The sequence below is a fragment of the Triticum dicoccoides genome, chromosome 1B, assembly GCF_002162155.2.
Source record: "Triticum dicoccoides isolate Atlit2015 ecotype Zavitan chromosome 1B, WEW_v2.0, whole genome shotgun sequence".
NCBI lineage: Eukaryota > Viridiplantae > Streptophyta > Magnoliopsida > Poales > Poaceae > Triticum > Triticum dicoccoides.
Genome location: NC_041381.1, coordinates 141015941 through 141030765, shown reverse-complemented (window position 1 = coordinate 141030765; position 14825 = coordinate 141015941).

Genomic DNA, 14825 nt, shown 5'->3' with positions numbered 1-14825 from the left:
TGATATTACCACGACAAGAGTAGGCGGCAGTTTGCCATTGGAAATAGCCACCAGAGTACGTTGTGTGGCGGTGTATAATTACCCCACCAGAGTATAAAACGCCTTCAACTTTAGCAGCATGTCTTGGCCAAGATTGGAGCTCCTGGGGCCTATTGAGTAATACATACAACTGAGTCGCCGGGCGAGTTACAATTCAAAGGATTAAGAAAGTTTAAACAGTTAAGAATTACTTACAAAAGATAACACATGTCATCTATGAGATGTGTGGTTGTAAGCCGGTCAGTTCTGCAGTGATCTCTTTCAAGGGAAGCTTCATCAGTTTTTGCCCTTTGCAATAAGGCAATTTTTTCTTCCTCCCAAGCGGTTCTCTCCATGGAAAATCCGTCTTGAGCTTTTCATTCTCATCCAGACTAAACTTAAACTTGGATTCAGCTTTACGTGTGTCAGCTTCTTGGTGCTCAAGCTTGTTCTTCAAATCCACCAATTGGGATTCAGTCAAATTTAAGGCATCCCGCAAGTAAGAGCAAAAGGTTTTAAGAATATTTGTCAAGCTAGAATTTATATACAAGCCCCAAGCACATTTCAAGCAATGAACTTGGCACTTGGGGATAATGTACGAGAAAGTTCTTTTTACATTGAGTTGCAGGAGGTCCAGCTCATCTTTCTCAGATAAGCTGGCCTATGAGGGCTATGAGGTGAAGTTCTATTTCGAAGATAATAAAAATGATCTGACTTATCTTTATCAAGACAAGCCAGTCATGAGGGCTATGACTCAAAATTTTCAATGACATATTGATTAAAGTCTTCACCATACTCAGCAAATCATTTCCTATGGCTAAGACTTGGGGGCTGGATGATTGTATAGATCGGGAAAGCAGATGTTCATACCTCGTATTATTGTTGCATTCTTTTGAATATGTTTGCTTCTAGATCACAACCAATATGCAGGCAGCTCAGATAGCCGGAATATAGCTCATTGACATCCAAGTTGGAGTAGCTGGAAATGTCAAATTTGGGTTTGCTCTTCTCAATTAATTCTTCCTTGGCAGAATGTTAGCCAAAACAATGGGATTCCCCAGGTTGACATAGCCAGTGATAGTAATCAAAATATCCTCAGTATTTTCCTCGGCAAGCTTGATGGGGCTTGGCATCTTAGCACTTGACGGATCAATGCTCCTGGGACCCATGAGGGTGTCATGAATCTTTGGTGGCGGGTAATTAGCAGAGCCTTCAGGGTTGTGATTTGAAGCTTTTGATGTTGGGGTCTACTTCTCCGGTTCATTGACCTTAGGATCCTCGGTCGGCTTGCTTATCTTAAGTTTCTTGCTTGGTTTGGCTATACCACTAAGAATAAGACATATGAGGATGTGAATATGTTAGTTTTAAAAGAGTAAAAGCAAATAAGTAAAAGTATTCTTTCGCACGGGAAATCTTGAAGGGAGGCATCTGAGTCCCAGTAGAGTCACAAGAGGATGAATGGGAAGTTCCCTGATAATTTGATTCGGAAGGATTAAGTGGTTGAAGAATAAGAGCAACCTCTGGAAAAAAGGGATTGAACTCTGAGGCACCTCTTTCAGACGTTTGTGAGGGTCTGGCGTGTTGGGTAAGCCGGCAGAATGGTCTCTGCCTCCGTTGTTCCGGGTTGAGCGCCGGGCTTCATGCTGCTATTTCTTCAAAAGAAAGTTTGGATCCAAGGAAGCTAAAGGGTGAGAAAACCTTACTTTCCGGATCACTTGTCGAACTTCCTATCTTGGCAAAGGCTATGAGTCAGAGGAAATAATAGTTACCTCTTCAATGTTTGCTTGGCTGGTCTCCGCATCATCCTGAGAGGAGTCAGTGTCAATAAGATGCATAAAAAGGAACCAAGAGAATCAAGTTCTACCTCCGACTCATTATCCAGGGCAAATAGCTCCGAGGTGTCTGATTTCTTCTTGTTCTTCTTTGAGGCCTTGGTCTTTGCTCTGACCTTTTTGGCCATTTTTTCCTGAAGTTTTTTGCTCCAAAAAGAAGAGTCGGCCTGGAAAAAGTAAATGATGATAAGAAGTGTGTAGTTTACACGAATAATGAATAAAGTAAATGGGTTTGAATACATACACCTGGAGCCGGGTTAAGAGTGCGGAAGGTATTCAACCCCGCCTTGCTACAACTTTCTAAGCTTTACCCAAGCAATAACTTAGTCATCTCATTGACCGCTTTATCATCCAGGCGCACTTGACAGTGACACTGTGGATCCTCCAAGCTGGGCCGACGACTCAAAGGTATGATCCTCCAAGCAACCCAGCATCAGACCAGGTCAACACTGGTTAATTCATTAGTCAGCAAGGCTCTCACATTCAAAAAGGTGGGCATATACTTAGCCTGTTCGGTGGTGCTAATCCAGTCCGGAAGTGAATGTTTTGGGCTAAGCCAGCAGTCACAAAAACCCGACAGAGGATTTTCGTCAGATGGAGATGTCTCTTGGCAGCAAAACCAGGTCTGATTCCAGTCTTTAGGGTGACTGGGAAGTGCGGCTTAAGGGAAGATAGCATCTCTCCGTCTTTGGATTGAGATTCCACCAAGCTCTAAGTTGGGTCCATGTGTGAATTCAGTCTGGCGGTTCAAGTAATACTACTCTCGGAAAAGATCGACACTGGGCTCTTCTTGAAGGCATACTTCACAAAAGACTTGGAACTTGCAAATGTCGGAAACAGAGTTGGGTCTGATATCTTGAGGGTTAAGTTGAAAGAAGTTCAGTACATCGCCAAAGAATTTTGACCCGGGTGGTGAGAAGCCCCGGTTTATAAGATCAACAAAGACTATAACTTCGCCCTCCTTTGGTCGAGGTCTAACTTCTGGCCCTGGAACCCACCAGTGAATGACATTTTTTGCTGCTAAGATGCCCGTCTGAACATACTCATTAAGAGTTTGCTCCCTGACAGTTGAAGCAACCCAATTGTACGAAGTGACAATCTTAGTCATGTTTAGCCTAAGAAGTAAATATTGGTGGGTTAAATATATGATGATAAGCCGCCCAATGGTTAAAGAAAGCAAGGTCATTATACAGAATTGGTTATGGGCAAAGATTGATTGCTATGGTAGAGGAAAATTAAAGGCATGGTTAAACCGGCAAGGCATAGCCGGGTAATATCGACATTTGATAAACACTGGACTGTAAATAGTTCATAAATGAGCCAGTTGGTACTTGGCGAATTACAAAATATCATTTATGCCACCCATACAACAGTGATAAAGTAGCTAACTACAGATCTAGAGTTGAGGGAAATTTCACCAAGTGATGGATAAAAAGGTTTTACAGATTCTGCTTATAATTTTGGATCTACAATAGTTCACAAAATGAAATTAATTATTAAACCTAAAATACGGCAGTGGAAGAACATGCAAGTTGAGATTGAACCTTGGACAGAGGGGGTGCATCCAAGATTGGAAAAAGATGCTAAACTATTATCGGGCAACTTCAGTACCACTTTCAGATCGAACTAAGCACTTAAGGAGGAGACTACGATGAACGGCGAAGAACGCCGACGAACAACAGAAACCCTAATGCAGATTTGGCGCAAGGGGGATGAGTACTTACTGATGCTAATGAGCAGTGGAGGGGCTCCGTCATGTTCTGGTCGAGGTGAGGTTGATGCAGCGACCAAGTTGATGCAGACGACTGGGACGACGGAGCTCTATTGGTGTTGGACGTCGCGAGGAGGAAGAAGATGCAGAGGCAGGGGTAAAAAGTGAGAAGGAGGAACCCTGTCCCTATTTATAAGGAGGTGAGAAGACGGCATGCACGGAGATCAAGGAGGCAAAATGATTATATTAACAATACAGACGCATCGATTTTCAGGAAGTCTATTAAAGATAAGGATCTATTGAGATATCATCGATTTGTGTGGAATTTAATGCGCATGCCGTCATGGCGGGTTACAATGATTTTATTGGTATGATGTCATGGCAGGTTATAGCAGTTTGAATAAAGTTTGACACTGAAGCACAATTTAGTAGAAATTAAGACAATGAAGATTGACATGAACAAGTTCAAGTCAACCTGGGGCCTAATGTTAGGGATATACTCCGAGGTGTAACCCGCCCAGGAGCGGCCGGGTGACACCATTGGTGGTTTAATATGAAAAGGCCTGAGGACGCCCAAGGCGTGAAGATGACGGCTCATAGAGGTAGGCCAGGTGAAGGCCCAAGACCCGGCCTGTGAACCGTCGTATGGTGGCTTGCCTTGTAAGTTATATCTAGATAGAAACCGAGTCGGTGATGTTGTGTGAGCCAGCCAGGACTTTGTAAGCCTCTGGGTCTCAACCTGTGTATATAAAGGTGAGACCCGACGGTGGGTTAACTCAAGAAACAAGAAATCGAGAACAAGGTCAAGCGTATTCACTCCCTTGTAATCGAAACTCAAGCAGTACAACTAGAAGTAGGAAGTAGCACTACTGCAGGATGCTGCTAGCGCGACACTACGATCAGAGACCCTTTGACGAAACTGTGTGCGATGCAATAATCACAAACGATGGTGTAAAAAACCCGTCGAAAAAGGTGCAAAACGCTTGCAATGACGAATGCATCCAACATGGTTCAGATTTTGGTTGCATCTATGATGTAGGGCATACGATTGAGTTCAATGAACGGTTTGCGATGAGTAAGAAGAATAGAAACGGGCAGCCAGATGAAGGCATGTGCGATATGCGGCATACTCGGATTAACTATTTGTGATGAGGCGGAACAACAGAAATGGGCAGCTAGATAAATGTGTGTGCAATTGAGGGCATACGCTTTACAAGGATTAACTGTCTGCGATTAGGCATCAAAATAGAAACAGCCAGCCAGATCAAAGTGTCTGCATTTGATGGCATACACTTCACATGGATGAACTGTTTGCGATTAGCCATAACAAACAGAAACAGTTAGAAGGATCAACATGTGAGCGCTAGACGGGCACACATTCTAATTAAAAGAAGCATGTGTGATGGTAATAATGAGCGTGCACTGTTGTTTGTACAAGACGTGTGCTGACGTTGCCTATTGCAGTGCACCATATGGTGTAAATGCCACGTACGCGGCCGAGAAAGCGTGCCCACATTACGCCATCCGGGAATAGTGCCGCACTTAGAAATTATAGAATCGTCAATGAATTTTGAGCATGCGTCCCGTCACATTCCAAATTTCAAACTTGTTCACACCGATCAAAACCTAAATGGTTTCCCACTTATTAGCATATTAGTACTCGGTTATAAATACTACTACTCCAAGATGACTGCACATTCCTGCTCAATTCCTCATCCACAAAAACAAACAAGTCATTCATCAATGTTCCTTTGCATTTTCCATGGCCAGCATGAGTTCTGGGTCGAGAGATTGTCACCAGGAAGTACAAGAGATGTCCCGCATCGCCACGAAAGTAGTCGACATGTCCCGCCGTGCGGCCGTAGCAGCACAGAGGTCCTGCCGCGCCGCTGAAGCACCACAAAGGTCCGGTCGCATCATTGATGCAGCAGATTGGTCCGCCCGCGCTGCAGAATAAGCAGAGATGTCCCGTCGGCACCGCGAATGCAGTAGAGATGTCCTCCCGCACCGCGACAGCCTAGGAAAATGTCTCGTGGGCAGGAGAGGACTCTTACATGTGCATGCATGTGATCGTCCATAGCCAAATGGATCAGATCTCTAGCTGGGCGGGGTTGCAGGACGACATGAAAGCCTCGTTTGAACAGGCTACCGGGGTCATCTGGAAACTAAGGGAGAGCAATATGAAGCTCCGGGCCGAGCGCAACCTGCTGAGTGCGAAGATTGTTAGAAGTGTGGAGTGGTAGGAGGAGACCACTGCCTTCTTGAAGAGGACCAGCGTCATCGTCGAGAAACTTATGGACGAGAAAGTCGTGCTGCGCATGAAGCGCAAAAGGATGGTGGAGGAATCCGTGGATGCTCTCAAGCAGCATATTGAGGATAGGAAAGAGCTCATCGCCGCTCGCCATGAAGACTAGTTCCCACGGACTGCAACAACGCATCAACAAAGTAGAGATCAGCGAGCCACATCGTTGCCTTCCTTCTTCTTTAGCCCTTGTGTATTTCAGGCACTACTGCATGTGGCTTTTTTTAATTATGGTCCTAAATATGTAAGACAATTATTATCCAGTTTCATCGTCCTTATATTCATCATGCTTGCTATAAGTCGCAGTCGATGCTATATAGGTCCGTCGGATCTTACATCAATATCTGTGCAAAACTTTCTTTTAAGATTTTCATTTTTCTCTCTTAAATCTCAGTCCAGTGAGACATAGCCACGCCGTGAAATAGGGGATCAGGCGCCATTAATGGAAAGGTTGGGAGGGAGGTGCGCGGCAGATAGAGGTCAAAGGGCTCTCCTCCCGATGAGCACGCGCATGGATCTGATCGCACACCTCCCGTATTCAAATAGCTACCCCGCATGACAACTCCTAGCCAATAAAAAGGGGACACATGGCGGTATGTAATTGGTAAGTAGAATACCCACGGTTTCAATAATACTTGTGTTTTTGATTTGTAACGTGACAACACTTGTTCCAAAATGACTTACTTGATTGTTAATGTGTGCACCTTTGCAGACCAGACAGGAAAATTACCATAGCATGTTGGTGCCATGTCATGACACCATGACAAGTTTCAATATTTTCAGGCGAGTTTTGGATTTACGGGAATTTTAAAACCAAGATTCTTGATGTTTACGGCCGAGCCAACATGCCCAGATGTTTGAATTCCATTCCCACTTCTTCCATGGGACCTAGAAGTTCGACAAGTACAAATAAATGATTTTCCAACTAACTTTTGCGCACTGGAGCATGTGCTTGTACTTCAAATTTGAATTATGTGCATTAAATGTCTGGTAAATGAATTAATGTATAAAAAGGCCAAAGGATCCCGGAATAATTCCAAAAATTAGCGTGAAACTACTATTTGGTCTAAGCTGCCTGTGTAAAAAAATCAAGGCGGGAGAAGGCAGTGTATGTTATTTCGCAGACGGAGGTGACACGTTCCCTCTCAGAACCATGGGCTTTCTTGAGAGAAGCTCCGGTTTGCAAGAAGCTTATACCAAAGCTTGTACCAATTCGGCCAAAAAATTTACCACAGCATGTTGGTGCCATGTCATGACACCATGCCAAGTTTCATGATTTTCAAGCGTGTTTTGGATTTACAGGAATTAAAAAACCAAGTTTCTCAATATTTCCAGCCGAGGCGCAAAACCCAAATATTTGAATTACATTCCCATTTCTTGCATGGGACCTACAAATTCACCCAAGGACACACACGTGATTTTTCAACCAACTTTGGTGCACTAGAGCATGTGCTTGTAGTTCAAATTTGAATTAGGCACATTAAATGCCTAGAAATTCAACTAATGTATAAAAAAGGCCAAACAAACCCGGAATAATTACAAAATTTAGCATGATACTTCTGTTTGGTCTAATCTGCCTGTGTAAAAAATTAAGGTGGGAGAAGACAGTGTATGTCGTTTCACACACGGAGGTGACACGTTCCCTCTCGGAACCATGAGTCTTGAGAGAAGCTCTGGTTTGCAAGAAGCTTATACCAAAGCTTGTCCCAATTCAGCCAAAACATTTACCACAACATGTTGGTGCCATGTCATGACACCATGCCAAGTTTCATGATTTTCAGGCGTGTTTTGGATTTACAGGAATTAAAAAACCAAGTTTATCAATCTTTTCAGCCGAGCCATGATGCCCAGAGTTTGAATTTCATGCCCATTTCTTGCATGGGACCTGGAAATTCACCCAAGGACACACATGTGATTTTTTGACCAACTTTGGTGCACTGGAGCATGTGCTTGTAGTTCAAATTTGTATTATGCACATTAATGCCCAGAAATCCAATTAATGTCTAAAATATACCAAACGGACCCGGAATAATCACGAAATTTAGCATGATACTTCTATTTGGTCTAATATGCCTGTGTAAAAAGATAAGGTAGGAGAAGGCAGTGTACGTATGTCGTTTCGCAGACGGAGGTGACACGTTCCCTCTCGGAACCACGAGCCTTCTTGAGAGAAGCTCCGGTTTGCAAGAAGCTTATACCAAAGCTTGTCCCAATTCGGCCAAAAGTTTACCGTAGCATGTTGGTGCCATGTCATGACACCATGCCAAGTTTCATGATTTCCAGGCGTGTTTTGGATTTACATGGATTAAAAAAACAAGTTTCTCAATCTTTCCTGTTGATCCACGACGCCTAGATGATTGAAATTCATTCCCATTTCTTGCATTGGACCTAGAAATTCACCCAAGCACTCACATGTGATTTTTCAAACAACTTTGGTGCACTGGAGCATGTGCTTGTAGTTCAAATTCGAATTATGCACATTAAATGACCAGAAATTCAATTAATATATAAGAAAGTCAAAACAAACCGGAATAATTCCAAATTTTAACACGACACTCATATAGTTCTATGTTGCCTCTATAAAAAATCAAGGGGGGAGGCAGCGTATATTGTTAACTATCTTATCTTCTAGTACATGTTTCTATTCTGCAATGCCGTGCTCAGTTAAATATTTTGGTTCATTTGGTCTGCTATCCATTTAACTATTTGGTTCAGTTCTGCAATTTGATTTTCATTTGCTATAGGTACAATTTTGTATTGTTATGCATGTGAAATAAATCGAATTTGGTTGTACTCAATACATATTCTATTGATAGTATGGCAACTCTCAGTTAACCCGATCAAGATCTTCCTTATGTGTGTTGCGGGGAAACAATGTGAGACACTGCGGTTTACCATCGAGGTTTGTTCAAGCATGGTCCTTTCGCTAATAGCACATTATTGTGTAGTTATAGGAATCATTCTAATATTTAGGTTTCTTACAATTTAGTCTTGCACATGTAGGTCCTGCTGTCAGAGGCTTAGACCCATTGTTTGACCCATTTTGCATATGGGGAAATGAGATGTCCATGAATATCAGTCAAGTCAAGAAACTTGGAAATATTGTTAGGATGAAGAAACTTGCGAAGAATAATAGCAAGATCTTTGTTTCCACAATCAGGAAGACATCAGTCAACTATAGGATGGTACTAACTCTTTTACCTCGTTTTTACCCCTTGCACCATTTCAAAATTACAATGATTTATGCATATCTTTGTTTTCAGTAATTTTCAAAGCAGTTCACCGATGATTACCTCTGAAACCACTTGCATGGTCAAGAGGCGAGGAAGGTATTCATTCAGCACCCACGGTACAATATTGAAGTCTTCCTAAAGAGGACGAAGGTTGGGCGGGCAGTTATCCATAGGCACTAGCCTAAAGTTGCAAGGACATTCAACATCACCGAAGGCTCAATATTTGGCTTCCGCTTTTGCAGTTTCCCAGAAGAGATTCATCTGTCTATTTACCGCGTATGATGCTACTTTCCAAAGGTTTTCGATGTTGCATGTGAAACTTGGTGCTGTTGTGTAATGGCTAACTGAGTCCCTAAGCTATTTGATGTAATTCGATGATGAAATCCAGGTTGCTGTTATACGAATATGAAATATCTGGTGTGTTTTATAAGAAATATCAATTTGATTAGTATAGGGATTATCAATAATAGGATAATTACCCTACTTATTGGGGTTTTCTATTGGAGACGGTTACTCAGACAGCACCGTGGGCGATGAACTCAAACAACCCACACGGTTTCTAGAAAGTAGGCATGTTCGATCAACTAACAACCACACATGGCTTCCCGCAGAGAACTATTTGTATTAGGCCACCTTGCACAAATGTTTTCACACAAAAAACTCTGTGCAATATACGTACGAACGGAAATGTTTTTCTGGGATTCACAGTGTGGGATCTACATACGAACGGGAACAATTGGATTTTGATGCCCCACCAGATCACACACGAGCTCATTTTTCCCTAGCCTTTGTGTGAGGAGGGCTTATCTCCGATGGTTTCTGGGTCATGTGGGAAGGACCCCCCTATCGCCCACACTCACTTGGCGACGGTTCCAAACACCGTCGCAGAACGGGGTTAAAAACCGTTTGTATTACAGGTCACAGCTAAGTTGATGTAGACGACTGGGACGGCGGAGCTTTGTTGGTGTTGGACGTCGCAAGGAGGAAGAAGAGGCAGAGGCAGGGGTAAAAAGTGAGAAGGAGGACCCCTATCCCTATTTATAATGAGGTGAGAAGAAGACATGCGTGGAAATCAAGGAGGCAAAATTATTATATTAACAATACGAATGCCTCGATTTTCGAGAAGTCTATTAAAGATAAGGATCCATTGAGATATCATCAGTTTGTGGAGAATTTAATGTGCATGATGTCATGGCGGGTTACAATGGTTTTGTTGGTATGACATCATAGCGGGTTATAGCAGTTTGAATAAAGTTCGACACTTTAGCACAATTCTGTTGAACTTAAGACACTGAAGATTGACATGAACAAGTTCAAGTCAACCTGGGGGCCTAATGTTGGGGATATAACTCCAAGGTGTAACCCGCCCAGGAGGGGCCGGATGACACCATTGGCAGTTTACTATGAAAAGGCCTGAGGAGGACCATGGCGTGAAGACGGTGTCTCATAGAGGTAGGCCAGGTGAAGACCCAAGACCCGGCCTGTGAACCGCCGTATGGTGGCTTGCCTTGTAGGTATAGCTAGATAGAAACCGAGCCGGTCATGTTGTGTGAGCTGTCCGGGACTTTGTAAGCCTCTGGTTCTCAACCTGTGTATATAAAGGTGAGACCCGGCGGTGGGTTAACTCAAGAAACAAGAAATCGAGAACTAGGTCAAGCGTATTCGCTCCCTTGTAATCGAAAATCCAGCAATACAGCTAGAAGCAGGAAGTAGGCTTTTACCTCCACCGTGAGGGGCCAAACTTGGGTAAACTCTTTGTGTCCTTTGTCCCATTCAACCCATTCAAGCTAACCTAATCGCGATGGCTCCACACCTAAGTCTTTTCACTAGGGCATCTGCCATGACAATACCATGACACACCGCACGTGGTCTTGAAACACTCGGTCGCCATGTAACGTTAATAACCCCCCCCCCCTGTCTGCAATATTATTTGCTTCGTACTATCTATTTTCAGGTACCATCGAATGTGTTTTGCCCTGGAATGATTATTCTTGATAATTAAGGGAAAAATATTTGCTCCTCGAAGAAAAATAGGAACTGATCAAATGATGATAACTTGACGGAGAAGTACTTCGAATACTAAATGAATTATGACTGTTGTGGTGGATATGCATTAATTGTTATCCCTCATTATATAACCTTTTCAGCAAGAGAATGTCAGTCTTAGCTTTTAGCTTCCATGCCTTACGAGTAAATGCCATATGATTCTCTGACAAAGTGTTTTTCCCTCACAATTATTTGTTTCATTATCTTCTGCATCGCAGGGAAACCACATCCAAAGCATATCCACTTCGAGCAACACCTTCTTACCTTATCTTGCTCTGATCATATCGAATATCTAGCATGCAGGATAACTACATCTCATGTGGATTTAAATTGTGTTCTGAGAAAACCTTCATGTTACATCCTTTATCATAAATCTTTCTAAGTTTTTTTGAACTAATTCCATTCGAAGATCTTGTGACAGGAATCACCTCAGACACCGTCAAGTGCATTGAAAGAAGTCAAGTATGAACTCATCAATGTCACTTATACGAAGAATAATATCGTCTCCCTCCAGTCATTCATGATCTGAAGCATACCTTCAGGGGGAGAGTAATTTATCTTCGTAATTATCTCTCCTCTTTTATTATTCTTCGCATTACATTCCATTCTTTATCTATCCTTCGATGTGATCTGTTTTATCAACAATCATTCAAAAAGGGGGAGATTGTTGGTGCAATATCAGCCTACCTTGTGTTTTGAAGATTGTTGACAGAGAGCACTCACGTGTCTCGAGCTCCCCCTTGAGCAAAGACGCCTACCCCCTCCGCTGGCAACCACTCCGGCCCCGGCGTCCACCTTTCCCTCCCCCACCGGCAGACACTCTTACCCCGGTGTCCCCTCCCTGTCGGCAGTGGCCCGAAGACCTCAGGCCCCGCTCATGGCTTTTGGCTCCCGCAGCCGACCCTCAGTTTCTTCCACCTACCCGCAGGAGCGATCGGTGGTCTTGGGGCTTGGCCTCTCTGGTTCACCTAGTTCGGCGCACTCATCGTCCGCCGGTACAGCACACGAGGCACTCGAGGCAGCCATGCCAGATGCGGGGTGGCGCAGGCCTGGGCCGTCTCGCAAGACCATATGGCGGTGCCGCCGTGCTCTGAGGCGCCAGCAGGGTGCTGGTGCCCAGATCCGTGCGAACTTGCCCACTTCCTCGAAGAGGAGACAGATCCCGCCGGACCTCTACAAGCTCTGTTTCAGGTGTTTTCAAGATGGCCACTGGAGACATGACTACATCAACGACCCACTTTCCATCCGGTTTGGCTATGCGGGTCATGTTTCCTCACAGTGCATGCTTTCACACAGCCCTATGTCAGAGGAGCAACTCCGACGGGCGGTGATTGCCAAGGTGGCCAGGCGGGTGCCGGTACTGAGGCTGTCACCACCTTTGGGGAAATAATTGCTGGAGCCTAGGCAAAGCGCACCGCCGACATGTATCTCGCCAGTTGCACCCAACTTTCCCTGGGAGACTGCTAGCGCTGCCTTCCTGGCGGCACCGTCGAAGGTATGCATCCTGTAGTGTTTGGGAGGCATGGACGACCTCGAGCGGAGGCTCAATCTGGCGGTGGTGGCATACGTGGGAGGATCCAGGCCAGCCACATCCTACGCGGAGGTGGCGGAGGCGATCTTTATGCAGCTGGGCATTCCAAGGCACAAGTTTTCAATTCACAAGTTCCGTCCAGAAGATTCCTGGTGGTGTTTGCCACGCATGAGTTCTGGAACAGAGCTCTGGCGGTGTTGTTCATTGAGCATTAGGGCGCCAATATCTTCATCTGGCCATGGCTTAGGCAAGCGCAGGCGGCGTCCTGGATTATACGCGTGTGGAAGTCGATCTCATGATCAAAGGGATTTCTTCACATGCTTGCTCAAGGGACACGACGGTGGAGCTCCTAGGCAGTTCTTATCTCATAAACAGTCTGGAGCCAGAAACGGAAAGCAGTGAGGATCTTTCCCTGTTCAAGCTGCGTGTTTTGTGCGGCGACCCCGACGAGGTGCTTGTTTTCTGGCGGCTTTGGGTCCCAGAGCCACCAAAGCCGGTGGTAGACCCAGCGGCGTACCCGTTAAGTATCGTCAGTTGTTGGAGTACCCTCCTTTCATCCATGTTGGCAGGCTATGGGACTTCACTGCGCCAGAGAATTGGAGGCGAGCGGCGAGCTTGGATGGAGACAGCGGGCAGAGTGGGCTGCCTGACAGTTCTAATGGATCCTACTCGGGAGGTGATTAGGTGGTCCAGCTATGGTCGCGTGGAGCCTGCGACGATAGAGGAGCTGGGCGGCGGCCGCCGGGGACGGCGACGGGCGGCGGCACTGGTCGTGGCTCCTACAGGCAGATGCTGGAAGGTAGGCTGAGCCCCTCTGACTAGAGGATTCCTTCCATGATGTTGCTAGTGCCAGTGGGGCCTCCAATCATCAGCAGAGACCAAGGGAATCGAGCAATTGAACGACCAGGTCCGAGAGTTTCAAATGCGCCTATCACCCCGGTGGTCACTATGGTGGGGACAGGCAACCAGGTAGCCAATGAGGTGGTGCCAGCGTTTGGGCTGGACACGCCGGTTCTTGGGGAAAACACATGAGAGATGGGACGGCCTATGCAGGTAGAGGGTTCAGCTGGTTCCTATTCGGCGCCCTCTGCGCCCGATACAGCACAATCCGCAAACGGGTGCATACCCACCTGCTCCGCTGGGCCGGCCCATCTAGACTTTACCCCCTGTGTTAATCACACAGCAAAAATATACGCTAGTACTTGGAGTCGAACAGCGTACCTCCTGCTTAATAGCAAGCTGCACGAACCACCGCCACCATCCCCAACTGCGTGCTAACTTTCAGTCTTTTCTTCTTTCCTTGTTTCTTCTGTTTGTGTTTTTCTGTTTCTGTTTTTCTATTTTATTTTTCCTCTTTTTCTTTTTCTTCTTCCTCAGTTCCATGAACTTTTTCCAAATCCATGACTTTCTTATCTAAAATTGATGAATTTTTTATCAAATTTGATGAACTTTTTTTTCAAATTCAATAAACTATTTTCAAATTAGGTGAACTTTTTTTGAACGGGTGAGCTTTTTTCGATTTTGATGAACATTTTTCATAATTTAATGAACTTTTCCTAAATTCGATGAACTTTTTTTGAATTCGGTGAATTGTTTTTGAATTCGGTGATTTTTATAAAAATTAATGAACTTTTTTCGAATGAGGTGAACGTTTTTTCGAATTCGTGAACTTTTTTTCGAATTTGTTGAACTTTTTTTCAAATTAAATGAACTTTTTCATATTCGATGAACTTTTTTTTGAAATTCAATGAACTTTTTAAAATTTGATGATGAACTTTTCTAAATTTGACAAACTTTATCAATTTTTTCAATTGTTATATTTAAATCCATGAACATTTTTTCAATTTTGATGAACTTTTTTCAAATTCGATCATTTAAAAAAACTATGAACTTTTTCGCAAATTGTATGAACAATTTTTGAAAATCGGTGAACTTTTTTCAAGTTCGTCAACATTTCTTCAAAAATGATGAACGTTTTCAAAATCCATAAATGTTTTCTTATCACGATTTGGTTTGCCAAAAAAAGTGGTTATGTGCAACAAATACGGCGCGATAGTGTTATTATGTGTTTCAAGCCGTACAAAATCACTGGTGGCCTGTAGGTGCAGTGGTTAAGGAGCATGGACGTGGAGTGACCGTCCTAAGTTCGAAT